This window comes from Peromyscus leucopus, chromosome 20 (assembly GCF_004664715.2).
Source record: "Peromyscus leucopus breed LL Stock chromosome 20, UCI_PerLeu_2.1, whole genome shotgun sequence".
Lineage (NCBI taxonomy): Eukaryota > Metazoa > Chordata > Mammalia > Rodentia > Cricetidae > Peromyscus > Peromyscus leucopus.
In genome coordinates, this window is record NC_051080.1 from 39,798,980 (window position 1) to 39,816,387 (window position 17,408).

Below are 17,408 nucleotides of genomic sequence, written 5' to 3' on the forward strand. Positions count from 1 at the left end.
CTGCAGGAGGTCTGAGGGTGGTGGCAGAGGCCAGCCAGTGGCTGGTCCTGCCCTTGCTGTTCAACTGCGTTCTTCATGTTCCAGTATTAACCCCTCTCCCCCATGTACAGTAAAACACACACACACACACACACACACACACACACACACACACACACACAAAAAAAAAAAAAAAAAAAAAAAAAAAAAAAAAAAAAAAAAAAAAACCTTTTATCTCAAGATGAGGTTGCCCCAGACTGAAGTGCCCTTTGTGCTTGGAAGAAGAGCGTGGATATAGTAAGAACCCAAGGGAGCCCACGGGAAGTGAACTGGAGTCAGATGTTTGGTGGGTGGAGAGATGGCGCGCAGGTTAGAGCATCGGCTGCTCTTGCAGAGGACTCAGAGCCAATCCTCAGCTCACAACTGTCTGTAACTACAGTCCGAGGGGATACAGAACCCTTTTCTGGTCTCTGGGGGCAGCAGGCACACGTACTGTACACAGACTTATAAGCAGGTAAAACACCCATACACATAAAATATGTCTGCTTACACCCCTGCGGTGGAGGAAGCTGGGGGAGGGGGAGGAGCCTTGCCTGGATCCTCCAGAGGAGGGCTGCCACAATGATGCTCTACTTGGAACCTCTGTCCTCTAGAACTGTGTAGGAATCTGCAGTGGGGGGGGGTTGTTGGGGTTTCGTTGTTGCTCGTTCGTTTGTTTGGGGGTTTTGGTTTGTAACTGAGGCAGGGTTTCACGTATACCAGGCTGGCCTAGAACTCACTGTATAGCCAAGGATGTCCCCGAACTTCTGATTCCCCGACTCCACTTCCCAAGTGCTGGGATTACATGAGACACCGTGCCTGGCTTACATAGATCGAACCCAGAGCTTTGGATATGCTAGACAAGCACACTACCAACCGAGCGGCACCCTCAGCCCGGAGTCTGATGTTTCAAGACTTACTTGTGTGGTACTGTTTTTGGAAGCCTTGTGGAACTAACCAACTGAATAAAGCGAGCAGGTGAGGGCGGTGATGCAGCTCAGGGGCAGAACACTTGGCTGGTAAGTGTAAGGTCCCCACATCCACCCCAACACCAAGGAAGGAAGGAAGGAAGGAAGGAAGGAAGGAAGGAAGGAAGGAAGGAAGGAAGGAAGGAAGGAAGGAAGGAAGGAAGGAAGGAAGGAAGACAGAAGGAAGGAAGAAAATCAGAAGGAAAGCAGAGCCTCCTCGGCAGGCAGTAGCCAAGGCAAGTGTTTTATTTTACTGAATTTGTTCGTTTGTTTTTTGAGTCAAGAGCTCTCTGTAATGGAGGCTGGCCTTGAACTCACGATGATCCTCCTGCTTCCTCATTTCCCATGCTCTGATCCCAGACATAAGCCACACACGCAGCCAAAGGCAGCTGATTTCAAACAACCCAGAAGCCATGTTGGAACCGCCCCTTTATGAGTTAAGGTCTGCAGGGGAATCACTCTGGAAGTCTGTACCGGACACACGCCTACAGTCCCAACACTCAGGAGGCTGAGATAGACTTGCTACTCATTCAAGGCCAGCCTGGGCTATATAGGGAGTTCTAGGCCAGCCTGGGTTACAGACAAAGTCCCACCAGATATATTACTTGATGAAAAGTCTTGGCGGTAGACATCGTTAGCTCATTCACCTGCGTGGTGGGGCTTCTAACACTACAGTAGCAGGTTTGTTCCCATTAGAGGAGAGCCAAGCATGCCGGGCTGCTCACTAGTAAATGCTTGCCCATAAGTCAGCCCTTCTCTGGTTTAAAAAAAAAAAAAAAAAGTCAGAGTGATGAAACTGAGCTTAATGTTCTTAAAATCAAATGTGTCACAACTTTCTTCTGTTTTCATTTGGCACTCATAAGAATGTTTTTCCTTCTTTTTTTTCTCCTGATCCGGGAATGAAAATCAAGACCTCGGGAATCGGGAAGAGGGAGGGGTGGTAATGATGTAATAGTACTCATTTATGAAATTTCCAAAAGAAAATAATGAGCTGGAGAGATGGCTCAGTGGTTAGAAGTGCTTACTGCTCTTCAGTGGACTGGAGTTCAGTTCCCAGCACCCACAGGCAGGCAGCTCATACCTGCCTATAAATCCAGCTCCCGGGGATCTGATGCCCTCTTCTGGACTCCTGGGGTATGCTCACATGCATATACCCACACATATACACACAAGTAAATTCTTGCCTGGCAGTGGTGGCACATGCCTTTGATACCAGCACTCGGGAGGCAGAGACAGGCAGATCTCAGAGGCCAGCCTAGTCTACAGAGCGAGTTTTATGACAACCAGGGCTAACCAGAGAAACTTGTCTTTAAAAAAACCTAAATAAATAAATAATAGGGCTTCGTGCATGCTGTAAAATAAGTACACTGAGATAGAGTCAATCTTTTTCTAACCTTAAAAACACATGCATATATGTGTGTTTACATTTAAAAAGAGTAAAATTCACTCGCTTTGGTATATAGTTCTCTAGGACACATGCACAGAGTTATGTAATCATGACCACAGCTAAAATCCAGAACATTCCATCGCCCCCCAAGTCTCCCTGTTTCTCCCCCTGCAACCACAGCCTGTTCCACCTTTCCAGACTGTCTCAGAAGTGACTGTGACAGGCACTGCCGAGCCTGGCTCGCTCACTTACCATACACATTCCTCCACAGTGCTGCACGAGCAGACACCGACTGCCTTTCTATAGGATGGACCACAGTTCACTCATCTGTTCTCCAGGTTGAAAAAAAAAAAAAAAAAAAAAAGCGAGCTGCTTTCTGGTTCGGGTGATTCTGCATACAGCTGCTGGAACACTCCCCTATGGGTGTTCCACCTCTCTGGAGTCCTTTTGAGGTTTCAGAGAGCCTGGAAGTCATCCCTACTGAATGGGGAAGAGAAGAGCATGGCCCGAGGGTTCTCAGGTCACATGAGGAGCAGGCTGGGCTCCCTCTGTCAGGCTGTCTCCCTCCACAGGTAACAGGTGTTCGTTGTCTTCAATAATTATCCTGAAATCCCCCCTCCTAATAGCAGTGAGCTAAAAACTTCTTTTGGTAAACTCCAACTCTGCCTTTTACTGGCTCATCCTGACGTTCTTCTCGGCATCAAGACCAAGTAACCTGTCTTTGACATCATAGAAGAACTTCTCAGGATGCTGTGGGGGATGGAGAGGAGCTGTGTCTCCACCTTGGCCTCGACTGACAGAGTGACCATGAGAAGAGCCACAGGCAGCCTGGCATGCTACATGGCGTCACCTAATACACAGAGCCCGGCATGCCGGCGCCCCCCCCTCCCACAGGAGCGCTGTGATTGCCAGAGTTCTTGCTACACAGGGGGCTTTTGTGTGCCTTCTGGACACTAACCCCAAGCCTCACACAGATGCAGCTGGTGCTTTTTACCAGAACCATCTCTCAGCTGTCATGCTCAGCTGTTGATGTGGGTACTTGGGATCAAACTTACAGAGTGAGCTTATTTCTCCAGCTGAAATCAATCAATCAATCAATCAATCAATCAATCAATAAAATGACTTCTAACTAGCCCTGGTTGTGTTCTCTTTACAATTTACAGTGCAATCGTTGTATGCACATTGGGAAGCAATGAACTGTTTATCCAGACAGAGTAGAAGGTGGCACCAGCCCCATTTATGCCATCAAGATGGCAGCTTCCCCAACATTGTCCTTCCCAAGGGCTGGCACTGCAACCTGCTGCTTCAGACTCCTAGCACATGACGAGGGTCCTTAAAAGCCACCATTATCATGTGACTATTATTATCGTGTGTATGTGTGAGTGTGTTCGTGTAGGGCGCACACATATGCTACCGTACATGGGAAGGTCAGAGGACCACCTCAAGGGTCGGTCCTCACTCTCTACCTTGTTTGAGGCAGGGTCTCTTGTCCAGAGCAGCTGTGTCAGGTGATACAGACACCAGTGACCAGGCTTGAGTGGCAAGCATTTTACTCATGGAGACATCTCTCCAGCCCCAATTGTTAAAGGTTTAGTTTATTGCCGGGTGGTGGTGGCAGCGCACACCTTTAAATCCCAGCACCTGGGAGGCAGAGCCAGGCAGATCTGTATGAGTTTACACACACACACACACACACACACACACACACACACACACACGTATTTTATGTGCCTGTATGTGGGCATGTGCACATGCTGGGCTTGCTGAGGACAGAAACTCCTGACATCCAGGAGCTGGAGTAACTAGTGGTCGTGAGCCACCTGATATGGTTGCTGGGAACTGAACTCTGGTCTCTGGAAGAGCAGTCAGTGCTCTTAGCCACTGAGCTGTCTCTCTAGCCCTGCAGTTGCTAACTTTTTTAATGAAGGAAGGGTCCCATGAAAGTCAGAAAGGGGCAGGGTCTTTACTCTGACCATGACTTCCCCTGTCCTGGCTCTGGTACTATTTGGGGGTGTTGCTGCATCCACCAGGCCAGGGTGGGGGGACGGCATCAATGATTCCTGTGGCTGACACCCTGTGCACCTGTCCACGCCCATTCTGAGGAACAAACATCGAATCCTGTACATTATTTCCACCAGTGTCCTCCGTAGCCTTCGGCTGGGGCTGTTTGTTCTCCTGGTGCTGCTGGGCCTGGGAGTGAGTCTGCGCCATCCCTGCTCCCAGCATTTCATAGCTTTACTGAAGTATCACCAGTCAGCTCACTGAGCTCTCCAGGCTCCCATGTCCCATGGTCCCTCTATCTGCCCTGCACACAGCAGAGGACAAAGCTCGCCTTCCTATTCTTTGGCCAAAGGTCCTGGTGTCACGTTGCTCTTCTGTTTCTCTCAAGCCTCGTATCTACTGCGTCGTTAAGGCCATTGCTCTCTTAATGCATCAACACCCCAATTCTTTTCCACCAGACTGTCACAGCCATTACTGCTCCCGATTTATGGTAATGACCCTGTGTAGGTCTCTGGCCCTGGCTCCATAGCCCACCTGCTCTCCAGTCAGCTCCCCACCAGGCAGCCAGAATGGCTTCTGCCAATGGGAGCCATCAGCTACAGTTCAGTTCAGAAGTCCAGAGCAAGCTGGGTATGTTAGCACACACCTCTAATCCCAGCTCTTGGGAGGTTGATGCAGGGGAATTGTGAGTTCATAGGTCAGCCTGGGCTACACAGTGAAACACAAAACAGCAGCAGCAGCAACAACAATAAAAACAAAACAAAACAAAACAAAAAGCCTCCAAGCAGCCTCCTCATCCAGCTGTGTGGCAGCCTCCTCATCCAGCTGTGTGGCAGCCTCCTCATCCAGCTGTGTGGCAGCCTCCTCATCCAGCTGTGTGGCAGCCTCCTCATCCAGCTGTGTGGCAGCCTCATCCAGCTGGTGCAGCTCCTATCCAGCGTGGCAGCCAGTCCTTCCAGCAGCTCTCTTCTCCTTCTCTGCCCTGCTCCAATGCTTCCTACTATGCCTCCTGGCCATGTTGGAAATGAGGATGGCCCTGCTCCTGGCCTCCAGCGTTGGCTGCTGTCTGGAACACAGCCCCCTCAGATCTGGACCCCAGTCTTGTCTTGTAATCCATGTCTCACCCCAACCCAGAACATTCCCTGATCACTGTGTTTAAGATTGCAACCTAAACCCTCTCTACCTGGATGGATACCCAGCCCCTTGACCGCAGCAGGTGTCAGCATCTGTCACCCTGCATGGGGCTGTTCTGGGCACTTCCTCAGCACTGGGTGCCGGAGGCCTTTGCAAAGAACTTACCTTGGTTGGGGGAAATGGCTGCAGTTACAATAGAGACTTTAATACAATTAGCTGAAAGGTTTCAGAGGATGTGTGTCTCTGCAGGATGGGCCCTGTGGCCAGGCAACATTGTCTTTTCAGATTAAGGAAGAAATTAGCTCCAGAAGGCATCCTCCAGCTGTGATGGTGGGCGGAGACTTTGAACATACCACAGAAAAACCACATGCTTGAGCCAAGCCAGGTATTTGGAGGCATAAGACTGGAGTGGAAGATCCAGGTTGTTTTTATTGGAGCAGCGTGTGTCCACAGTGGACTTGGGCGAGAGTCTGTGAGTCACTGCTGTCTGCTCATGCCTGTAATCACCCCCATAAGCTAAAGCAGAAGGATTGCCATGAGTTCCAGACTAGTCTGGGAACATAATGAGAGTCTTAACGCTCCCTGCTCCACACCCCAGCCTCAATGAAGAGGATCATTGCTAATAGCTTGTAGACGGTTTCTTTTCCAGGATGGCCCCCATCATACACACAAGCTGATTTCTAGATGCCCACAGCATGAAGAGCTCAGCCTGGTCCCCTTGGGGCAGCCCCTTCCCAGACCCGTTTCTTCTCCCTCAGCCACCGGGAAGGGGTGAGTGACCCACCCCAGTGGTACCATCTGTCCCTTTCAACTTTCAACCTCCACCCTGCAGGTGTTTTGTGAGCCTTGGGCTCAGTGCTCAGGTCCTCAGTCTCCGAGACCTAAAATTGATGAAGACAGAGTCCTAAGACATAGAATGGGCTGGAGAGGCAGCGAGACCGTGATGGGTCAGCATCAGAGTGGACAGTGAAAGACAGGCGTGTCAAAAAAGTCTGCCAGGTGGTGAGGAAGAGCCATGGGCAGGGTTCAGACAGATCCCAGGCAGTCCCCAAGTATTCGGAAGCGAAGACTGACAGTATCATATGCATGTGTTAGAAACAGTGCTGGGCTCTCCGGAACTGGCAGGCCAGTCCTGACCAATGGGACATGTGAGCATGTGCGTGCACGTGCAGTGCGCGGGGCGTGCGCACGCGCACACACACACACACACACACACACACACACACACACACACACATACACACACCATTTGCTTCTGTCAGCACTTCATTGCTGTGGCAATGCTGAGAGAGGCGTGGGGGATTTGGGCTTGTAGTTCAGGTTCCAGTCGTGTCACCTGTACATTGTCTTGGCTCCTAATGAAAAAATGAAAAACATCTACAACACTCATCTCGCAGCAGAAAGGAGAAAAGGCCAACACGCAACTTTCAAGATAAGCCACGACACTCTCAGCTCCACCACCACAGTCTCAACTCCCAATCCCTTTCAGTTTTAAACATCATGGATAAACACATAGGAAAGTCAACTGTCTTGAAACATTCAGACACATGAGGGGTGGCTGACAGCCCTCAGTGTTCATCAATCAGCTTAAGCCAATCAAGCTCACTAACGAGCTGTGGTATGGCTCAGTGGTAAACACTGACCAAGCTAAAGATAGTCAATTAAACAATGGAAATAGAGAAGTGATTCGTAAAATTGTCTCTGCCATAAGCATGTATGGCGTGCATGGGAACACACACAACAACAACACACAACACACACATCACACCTTTTGTGGCCAGGCCCTGGCTAAGCACAGGCCAGATGTTAGACAAAAGCATGAACTCTATGTTATCACAGAGCTGTTTTCTGAATATGTATTAGGTACTGAAGTGCTGCGGGCCGCAGGAATATCATAAGAACTCAGCTGGTTATGGCAAAGTCACTACCTGGAGGGGTCAAGGATTTCCTCCAGAGGAAGCCAAATTCCAAGGAGCTTTTGGTGTTACTTGGCTTGTTGTATATCAGCTGTCTTCTATTATGAAAATCATGTGTGCCTTCATAGCTTTCCCAATTGACTTTTCCCTAAGAGCTAACAGTGTGGACTGATTACTCTCTGGACATACACATTCCAGGCATTTTGAGAACAGCCTCAGGAAAGGCTTCCTCTGGAATCAGACACTCCCTTGACCACTTTCAAGGACTAGCAGTAATAACAGCTGACATGCAAGTCTCCTGATTTAAGGCAAATTCCACAAAGACACACCGCCTAGGTCAGGTGGACGTTAAGTAATAGCTTTACACAATTTAGCTCAGACCCTCCTTTCTTATAGCCTTACTAACTTTATAGACCTTTAACTCCTTACCTAACCACTTCTAGGAATATTTAGATAACCTTGTGCGCTGACAGCTATGATCAGCCAGAACCCCAGTTCAAGCCTCCCTGTAATTATCATCATTGGCAGCATCCGGCCAGGTCCATCCCCAGCTGGAGGAAAGTACCTTATCAGAGATGCCTCTGTACTCTCTAAGAACAGACTTAAGCATCCAGACTACCTGTCTGAGAAGGCCTGGCGGATGTGCCAATTAAGCCTTACTTCCTCCTTTCCCAAATCTTACCTCTAGTTCCAGATCTCCCTTTAACTATCACCAGAGGCATCTATCTGTACACAGGTTGCCTAGAGACCGAGCACACTTTCCCCCACCCTGCAGAAAAACAGATAGGAGCCACAGGAAAAAAGAAGGCAGTTTTATTTTCTCCCATTGACCTAGCAACTTATAGATTCTTAACATTTTCTACCAATCATGTTTGAGGTTATAGTTGAGCACATAAGATCCCTCTTCTTAGATGTTACCCGAATTTAGTCTTTAGTTAATTCATTTCCCCATTGGTCACTTCCCTTTGGGGTTGCAATTGGTAATTAACTGTTATTGCCCCTCTATATGATTATTATCACCCCTCCGTTTGACCCTGGAAGCCTGGCTTTGCACTGCCAAGGGATTACTGCTTGTAAGTGTATATATACCAGGACTCCCAGGGCACAGGAGGATGGAGAAGAGAAAAGAGAATGGAAGAACTAAATGGGTAAGAACTTGAGAGGAACGAACTGAGATGGGGAAGAACTAGATTGAAGAGCTAGAAGAGAGTTCTAGAGGAATGAGATGGGAGATGAGGAACAGCCAGATAGGGAAGTACTAGCTGGGTAAGAACAAGCTGAAAAGAACCTAGATGGGGCAGAATTAAGATGAGAGAATTAAGCAATAGATAAGTATAGAGAGAAATCAGGCAAGAAAGGAGCTAGACACGAAAACAGAACTGAAGCTGTGTATAAAGGATGTTATGCCAGAGGAATTAAAGCAAGTGGACTATAGAGCTCGGTGTGCTGAGATTCTATTACCCGAAAACAGTCCTCGCCGTTTGTAGTTCTCTCTCCTGAGGTCCTGGGATGTATAATATTAAGGCTGTTCCCTCAAATATTATACAGGACTGAAGATGTTCACAATAGGGCAGGGGAGGTGGCCTAGTCAGTAAAGCACTGGCCATCCATGAGGACCCAAGTCTGTACTGCCATTAGCCACACAAAATCCAATCATGGCAGCATGCATCTGTAATCCTGGTTCTGGGGAGACAGAGATGGGAGGATCCTTAGGGTTCAGCTACCTAGTCTAGTGGAATTAGTAAGCTTCAGATGCACTGAGTAGTCCAGTCTCAAAAAAAACAAGGTGCATGAGCTGGAGAGATGACTCAGGAGTTAAGAAGTTGCTGCTCTTCCAAGGAACCCAGATTTGGTTCTCAGCACCCGGGCAGCAGCTCATAACTGTCTGTAACTCCATTTCCAAGGGATCTGTGTAGATGGAAATTTCCCCAGTCCTGCCTAGCCCAACCGTCCAGACAAGTCTCTCCCCACCCACGACCCCACAGCTGCTCATAAAACAGCCACACAAAGGCTTAATATTAATTACGAACTGTACGGCCTATGGCTCAAACCTCTCGCTTGCTAGCTCTTACAACTTAACTCAGCCCATTTCTATTCATCTCTATGTTGCCACATGGCTGTGGCATTGCCAGTCTTCTGACATCTTGTTGCTCCTTGGGCGGCTGGCTCACCGTCAGTCCCCACTCCATCCTTCTCTCTGTATCTCTGCTTGGACTTCCCACCTGGCCGTAAGCTTTCTTGCCATAGGCCAAAACAGCTTTATTTATTATCCAATAGGAGCCATACATATTCAAACATACAGAAAGACATCCCACAGCAGATCTGATGCCCTCTTCTGGTCTCCATGGGCACTACACACACACACACACACACACACACACGAGTGTATACACATGCGGACGAACACTCATAAACAAAAAGTAAAAAATAGTAAGGTAGAGTGCCATTGAAGAAAACACAGGACACTGGCCTCTGGCTTCCACAAGCACATGCACCTCTGCATACACACATCTGGGACCACATACACACATATAAAATACTCACATTAACACAAAACCCTAGATGGCCAGGAGAGGTGAGGACCACAAAGTGAAGCTGTTTCATTGGTGGCCCCACAAGGACTATCCCTGCCCCGAGCTAGCTCTTCCTGGTGTTCTCTTGGCTGTGATCCAGGTTGAATTTCTGACTTCAAGGAAAGCTGAACATACCCAAGACAGCCAACTCTTGCTTCACTGACTCATAATCTAGGGAACAAAGAGAGAATAAAGCCTGATGCCTGCCCACTGGGTCTGCCCGGCTACCTGGCATTCATTCACCCCATGGATGGGCTCCAGAACCACAACTGAGCTGATCCCACCTCTCTTATCCACTAGCTCTGGGACCCTGGGTGGCAGGCCCATCCTCTCCCTGGGTGTTTTCTTACCTGGAACTGGGGACAGATGGACCTCCCTCCCGAGGCTGCTGTGACTACTAAGTACAGTCTGGGATGTGTGCCTGGCTCCTCTACTCACACCTGTGCGTGTGTCCCCGTCCCGTGTGGAGGCTGGACTCTCTGCCTCCCTCTACCCCAGAGCACAGGGAAGAATGGGGAGGGGGCGGAGTTGACCTCTGAGGGTGCAAAAGGAGACTTCCTGGGGCCTCTTCCATGACTTCTCCCTTCTTCCCCCCGCCACCCGGCTCCTTCTCCTTTCCTCTCCCTCCCTCCCCTGATAAGTAGTTTAGTTTTCTGTCTCATGTAGGGTCTCATGTAGGCCAGGCTGGCCTCAAACTTGCTATGTAGCTGAAGATAAAACCTTAAACTTCTGATCTTCCTGCTTACACCTCCTGAGTGCTGGGATCCTACTCGCTTTTTGCAGTGCTGGAGATGGAACCCAGGGCCTGGGGGCATTCTGGGCCACTGCTCTACCGACTGAGCTACGCCCCATCCCTCCGTTGCTTGCTTTGACGCTATATTGTGAGCTAGCTTATAGAGAGACAGCCACAAGAAGGAATCGAAGGCCACGGGCAACCAAAGGCTCAACATGGAAGTGAAACTTGACGACAGTCGTATCCAAGGTGACTGGAGATGTGAGGCCACAACCAGAGCACCTGCTGAGCTGCCCCAGGCTCCCGGGACGCACAAGCTGAGGTTCTATGTGTGTGGCTTGAAGCTAGGACTCAGGTGAAATCCATTACACAGCAATAGACAGTATGTCCAGCATTTGGTGGAGCGCCTGGCTCGTGGCCAGCACTCAGTTAACGGCCCATGACGACCCCTGTGTGTATAAGGGACATTCAATTCACAATGCCCAGAGAGTTGCAACAGTAAACCCGTTCACTGGGCACTTGACACTGTGCCTGCCCCTTCTGCCATGTATGTTTATAAAGTCATCCTGGGGAGTGGCACCCATGTAACCGGAAGAGAAACGTCTGCACCATGCGCTCTTGTTTTAACTACGATGTGGGGGATGTCCAAGAAAAGAAATGGATCTGTTTCTATTAGACAAGGATAACCTAGAGCTAAAGTCACACAATGAGGAAGAGAGGACAGGGCAGAGAGGGGAGAAGGGGGCTAACCTTCTCTAAATACCCCTTGCTCATCAGTTCTTCTGTATCGATGGGGACGATTTGTTCAATTATAAACCAAAAGGAGGCTGAGCTCATGGGCAGGGCACTTGCTTGGCATGTGACTCTGGTTTTGATTCTCAGCACTGCGGGGAAAGATTATAAAACCAAATGAAACTGAAATGAAAAACATAATCCCCCTTTTAGAAAAGAGCAAAATGAAACACACAGGTGTAATGTATAAAGTCGGTGGCGCCTCTTCTCGGATAGGAGCTATTCTGAGGGGATAATAATTTAACCATGTATTTCAGGTGGTACCCAAGAAATGTTCCTAAAGGGTGGAGGCAGAATCTTCAGGTTTTTTCAGCAATCGCATCGGCATCATTCTGAAATATGGGATGTAAATTAAACATGCTGTGTTATATAATATGGTGCATAGTGTGTAATTCATTACATATCAACATGTGTAGATACAGCAAATAGGTAATTGTGTTAGGGATTTGGAGAAACAATCTTTTCGGCATGAGACAAAAAAGAAACAAGTATGTGGGGAGAAGATAAAGTCCGGAGTGAATGTGTATTAATGATGTGAGCACGGCCCTCTCAGGGAGTCCAGTGCTTCAGACTCATGGGAGTGGTAAGGCCTTCCCCAGGTCTGAGGGCCCACGTGTGCAGAAGTGATCGATTGCAGCTCCCACTTCCACAGGACTGCCACCCGATCCCTGCAGAGACCTCCCATAGGTTACCGCCACCCGATCCCTGCAGAGACCTCCCATAGGTTACCACCACCTGATCCCTGCAGAGACCTCCCATAGGTTACCGCCACCTGATCCCTGCAGAGACCTCCCATAGGTTACCACCACCCGATCCCTGCTGCAGAGACCTCCCATAGGTTACTGCCACCCGATCCCTGCGGAGACCTCCCATAGGTTACCGCCACCCGATCCCTGCAGAGACCTCCCATAGGTTACTGCCACCCGATCCCTGCGGAGACCTCCCATAGGTTACTGCCACCCGATCCCTGCAGAGACCTCCCATAGGTTACTGCTACTGATCCCTGCGGAGACCTCCCATAGGTTACTGCCACCTGATCCCTGCAGAGACCTCCCATAGGTTACCGCCACCCGGATCCCTGCAGAGACCTCCCATAGGTTACTGCCACCCGATCCCTGCAGAGACCTCCCATAGGTTACTGCCACTGATCCCTGCAGAGACCTCCCATAGGTTACTGCCACTGATCCCTGCAGAGACCTCCCATAGGTTACTGCACCCGGATCCCTGCAGAGACCTCCCATAGGTTACTGCCACCCGATCCCTGCAGAGACCTCCCATAGGTTAGCTAACACGCCCCTCTCCATCCTCACTGGTGTTGTACACAATAAACCAGCTGGGTTTTCCTGCCACTGCTGGTCTCCATCAGAGTGCACAGCCCACATTGTCCTTGCTTTTCTGTAAGTGTGTGCATCTGTCTTTCTTAATTGCCCATCGTCCCAGCCAGGTCAGTTCCAAAGCCATGGAGGTCTTGGTGCAAATATAAAATCAAAGAGAATATGCATAAACCCTGTCGTCCTCAATTTAAGCTGGAGAATAAACATACATCCATGTGTTCTCTGTGTGTGTGTCTGTCTGTCTTCTTTTTTTTTTTTTTTTTTTTTTTTTTTTTGAGACAGGTAGCCCAGACTAGCCTCAAACTCACTGTATACCCAAAGGTAACTTTGAACTTAAAAAAAAAAAAAGATTTATTTTTATGATTTTTAATTACATGCAGGGACGTATGTTTGTACGTGGGTATGGGCACATAAGTTGTCAGGCTTGGTGATGAGTGCCTCTGCCCACTGAACCATCTTACTGACTCTAAAAGACGTCTCCTAATAACCATCAAGGATGTGGCATCCACATGCAGGTCTGAGGTTGTTGTGGGTTTTATCTGGAATCAGTTCTTGGGTATTAAAGGTCCTGACTTGGTCACATTTCTACAGCTCCCGTTCTAAGAACCAAAAGGGGGTAGGGTAAACCGTTTTAGATGTGAGACTGGATCAAAATTCAAGTTCAGAATCATATGGACCAGTACCCGGGAGGCAGCAGAAAGATGGGAAGGCTATATCCAGGTCATCCTCAGCCACAAAGTGAGTTCAAGGTCAACCTAGGCTATAGGAGCATTTGTCTTAAACACACAGAGGTAACCAGAAAACTGAAGACAGAGCCGTCATGTCTGCCCAGCCTGACCCCGCTGCTGAAGACCACTGCCAGAAAAACGTGAGCTCCGTCCCTGGGAGGGTCCTTTTACTCCGTCCTGTGATAGGCACAAGGATGCCTGGGCATTTTTGTTTTCCTGACTCTTTGTCTCATTATTGCCACACGTGCAGAAGTGTGTACAAAGCAACCCCCAAACTGCCCCTGCTGTGCTGAAGATGGAGGCAAGCAATATACCCTACACTACTTTTTTATATTTATGGGGGAGGGGGAGGGGAAGGGAGGGGGGGGGAGGGGAAGGGAGGGGGAGAGGGAAGGGAGGGGAGAGGGGAAGGGAGGGGGAGAGGGAAAGGGAGTGAGGAGAGTGGGTAGGAGGGGGGGAGAAAGGGAGGGGGGACGATCCTGTGAAGGACAAAAAAACTTTCAGGAATTAATTTTCTCCTTCGGTCCTGAGGGAGGGATCACATTCAGGTCCTCAGGCTAGGCAGCAAGAGCCTTTGCCTACTGAGCCATCCTGCCAGCCCCCTGGGCCACTGATACTTGCCTCTCTCGCCCGGCCTCCTCCTTTCCCTTTTTTAAAGCCACTCTACTTGTATATCAAATGGAAATTTAGTTGTATTTTGTAAAGGGACCCATCTTCTCTTTCAAGCCAAATGAGGGTGCTCCCCCCCTGCCCATCCCTTGTACCTCCCCTGCCCCTCTTCTCATCTCAGGCTCTTGCTCTGGGGCTCCAGGAAGCCGGATCTGTTGAGCAGCTCTGACTGATAACACAAATCACCCCCGAGGCTCCGTGGAAGGAACTTGGATGTCAGATGGAGGTGCAGTGGGAGCCGCGGCCCTGCCCCCACATCGTTTATTCATTCACCGCATGGCAAGCTCCGAAGGGCCGGAGCAATTTCATCAGCTCTCGGAATTGGCACACGGCGAGCCTCCTCTCCCGGACCACCGCGCTGCCATAAATAGACACCACGTGGCCTCCTTTTATGATAAGGTTAGGGGGAAACGAGTGCGTGGGGAGAGGCCGGCAGGAGAGTGGCGGCTCCGAGTCGCAGGGATAAAACCTGCACAGCACACGTCCTCTTGCCCGGGGCAGGATCAGAAGCCGGAGCCGAGTGGCAGCCGCTGGGCTCCCCAGGCGCATCCTTTGGTGGTCCCCTGACTCCCAGCAGCGGTCCCTGCCCTCAGCCATCTCCATCACTCCTGCTGGGGCTGCAGGCGCCCTGCCTCCCCCGGCTCATTTTCTGATAGAGCTGTCAGTTTTTATTGCTGATAGGAGAAATCATTTTCTCTCTTAGCTGAATGTTAATTGGCCTTTCCCTCTCTCATTCTGTGAGAACATGTAGTCCCCTTGTCTCTTCGTCACCTCCCCCCGCCCCCCTCCGCCCCCCCTGGGAAAGGTAGAAGAAGCATTCTAGAAAGACAAGGAAGGTGGTTCTCGCTAAATTGCTAATTGGTAATTGTTAATTCAGAGATTAAGAAAGAGCTAAGGGGGAGTGAAAGGAAGGGGGGCTACTTACCACACATTTCTGGAATTCTCCATGAGTCTATGTGGACAATATATATTCTCCTTGGCTCTAGAGGGCCCAAGGGTCAAATAAGGGGGTGGGTAAGGTCAAATGTGGAGGGGCCAGCACCAGGACAGCCCCTCTTGCTGAGATGACTAAGACACACCCGAAGGAGACAACGTGATAAACTGATGGATCGGTGCGGTATGGTCAGAGCAGGGGCATCTGTAAGCAGGGGATCACAGGACTTGAGACTCGGAGAAACCTGCCAGTAAAGACAAAGTTAGAACTCAGCCTTGAGGACAGGAGCTAAGTGGGAGAAGGAGGCGACAGGGATGTCCCAGTTAGGACAATCGGTGCAAGTCATAAGGGCCACAAAACAGGGCAGCGCACTGGAAGAATGGGGAGATATTGGACGTGACCACTCAGAACAGGGCTGTGTTCTCCCGCCCCCCTCCATCCCTGTAATTCTCTTATACTTAAAAAGTAAACTGGGCATAGAAAGATGGCTCAGTGGTTAAGAACACAGGCTGCTCTTCCAGAGGTCCTGAGTTCAATTCCCAGCAACCACATGGTAGCTCACAATCATCTGTAACGAGATCTGGTGCCCTCTTCTGGCCTGCAGGCATACATGCAAGCAGAATACTGTATACATAATAAATAAATAAATATTTATTTATTGGCGGTGGTGGCGCACGCCTTTAATCCCAACACTCGGGAGGCAGAGGCAGGCAGATCTCTGTGAGTTCGAGGCCAGCCTGGTCTCCAAAGTGAGTTCCAGGAAAGGCGCAAAGCTACACAGAGAAACCCTGTCTTGAAAAACAAAACAAAACAAAAAAAGGTAAACTGGTCAGGGGGCTGGAGAGATGGCTCAGTAGTTAAGAGCATTGACAGCTCTTCCAGAGGTCCTGAGTTCAATTCCCAGCAACTACATGGTGGCTCACAGCCACCTATAATGGGATCTGATGTCCTCTTCTGGCACGCAGGTGTACATGCAGACAGAGCACCATATACATAAAATAAGTAAGTATTAATAATTTTTTTAAAGTAAACTGATCAGCCTGCAGTGGTTAAGAACACAGGGAGCTCTTCCAGAGGACCGTTTGATTCCCAGGACCCACATGGCTCAAAACCAACTGTAACTGCAGTTCCAGGGGATCTGACACCCTCTTCTGGCCCCTGCTAGTACTGCATGCATGTAGTGCATAAACATACATGCAGGCAAAAGACCCCACCCATATAATTTTTTTAAATTAAGTAAACAGTCCAAGGGTGGTAGCACCCACCTGTAATCCTATCCCTTGGGAGATTGAGACTGAATGACAAGTCAAGGCCAATCTGGGCTACAGGGTGAGGATCTCCCCGCTTCTCAGAAAGGAAATGGGGCGGGAGTGGGGGAGGAGGGTAGCCTTAACCTGCTGAAAGCCTACCATTCAACGTTTTCAGTGTATTTACAAAGTGGTGTGCCCCTAGCCGACTTCACAAGACTCCATAGGGAAGTTCTCGGAACACGGCTTTGGTAAAGACCAGGCCTGACCAAATGGCACTGTCTGCTGTCAGTCTGGCAGCAGAGCCAGGAGATGGTTTAGAGCTGAGCGAGTCAAGGTCGCCAGCAACAGCCCAGCCAGAGTGTAAACAGAGCCAAAGATTTGTGTAGCAACAGGAGGAGATTTACCTAGCTCTTCTGCTCTTCCGTGCCCAGAAAAGAACTGGACTAGGTCCGCTCAAGCCATTTTTTGCTGGCTGGCTGTTTTAATGGCAGTCCTACAAATCAGTGTGATGGACTATGTTGTTGTCTCTTTACAAAGAGAAATCTGCAGAGAGGCCACATCACAGAAAGAAAAAAAAAAAAATGCCGGGTTCTGAAGTTTCTACAAAATGGGAGCAGCCCAGGGCACCGGCCTTCAGTTTAATTCAGCAAAACCTGCTTTGGCAGCCCTGGCTGTGCCAAAGGGACACACTGTCCTCACAGGCTCCGTAGGGGCTTCATTCTGACTGACAGAGCAATCAGGGGTGAGCCTAGGGTCTTGAGCAGGTTAGCCTCTGCGTAGTGCAGGAGACCCACTCAAGTTCAAGATCCTTAGTTAGGGAAAGGGTGCGAGAGCTGAGTGCACCCCTACAGTAGCCTTGGGGACAGAGGTGTCCAGTGTCAGCGTGATGCTATGATAATCAAATCAACCTTTTTTTTTTTTTTTCCAGACAGGGTTTCTCTGTGTAGCCCTGGCTGTCCGGGAACTCTCTC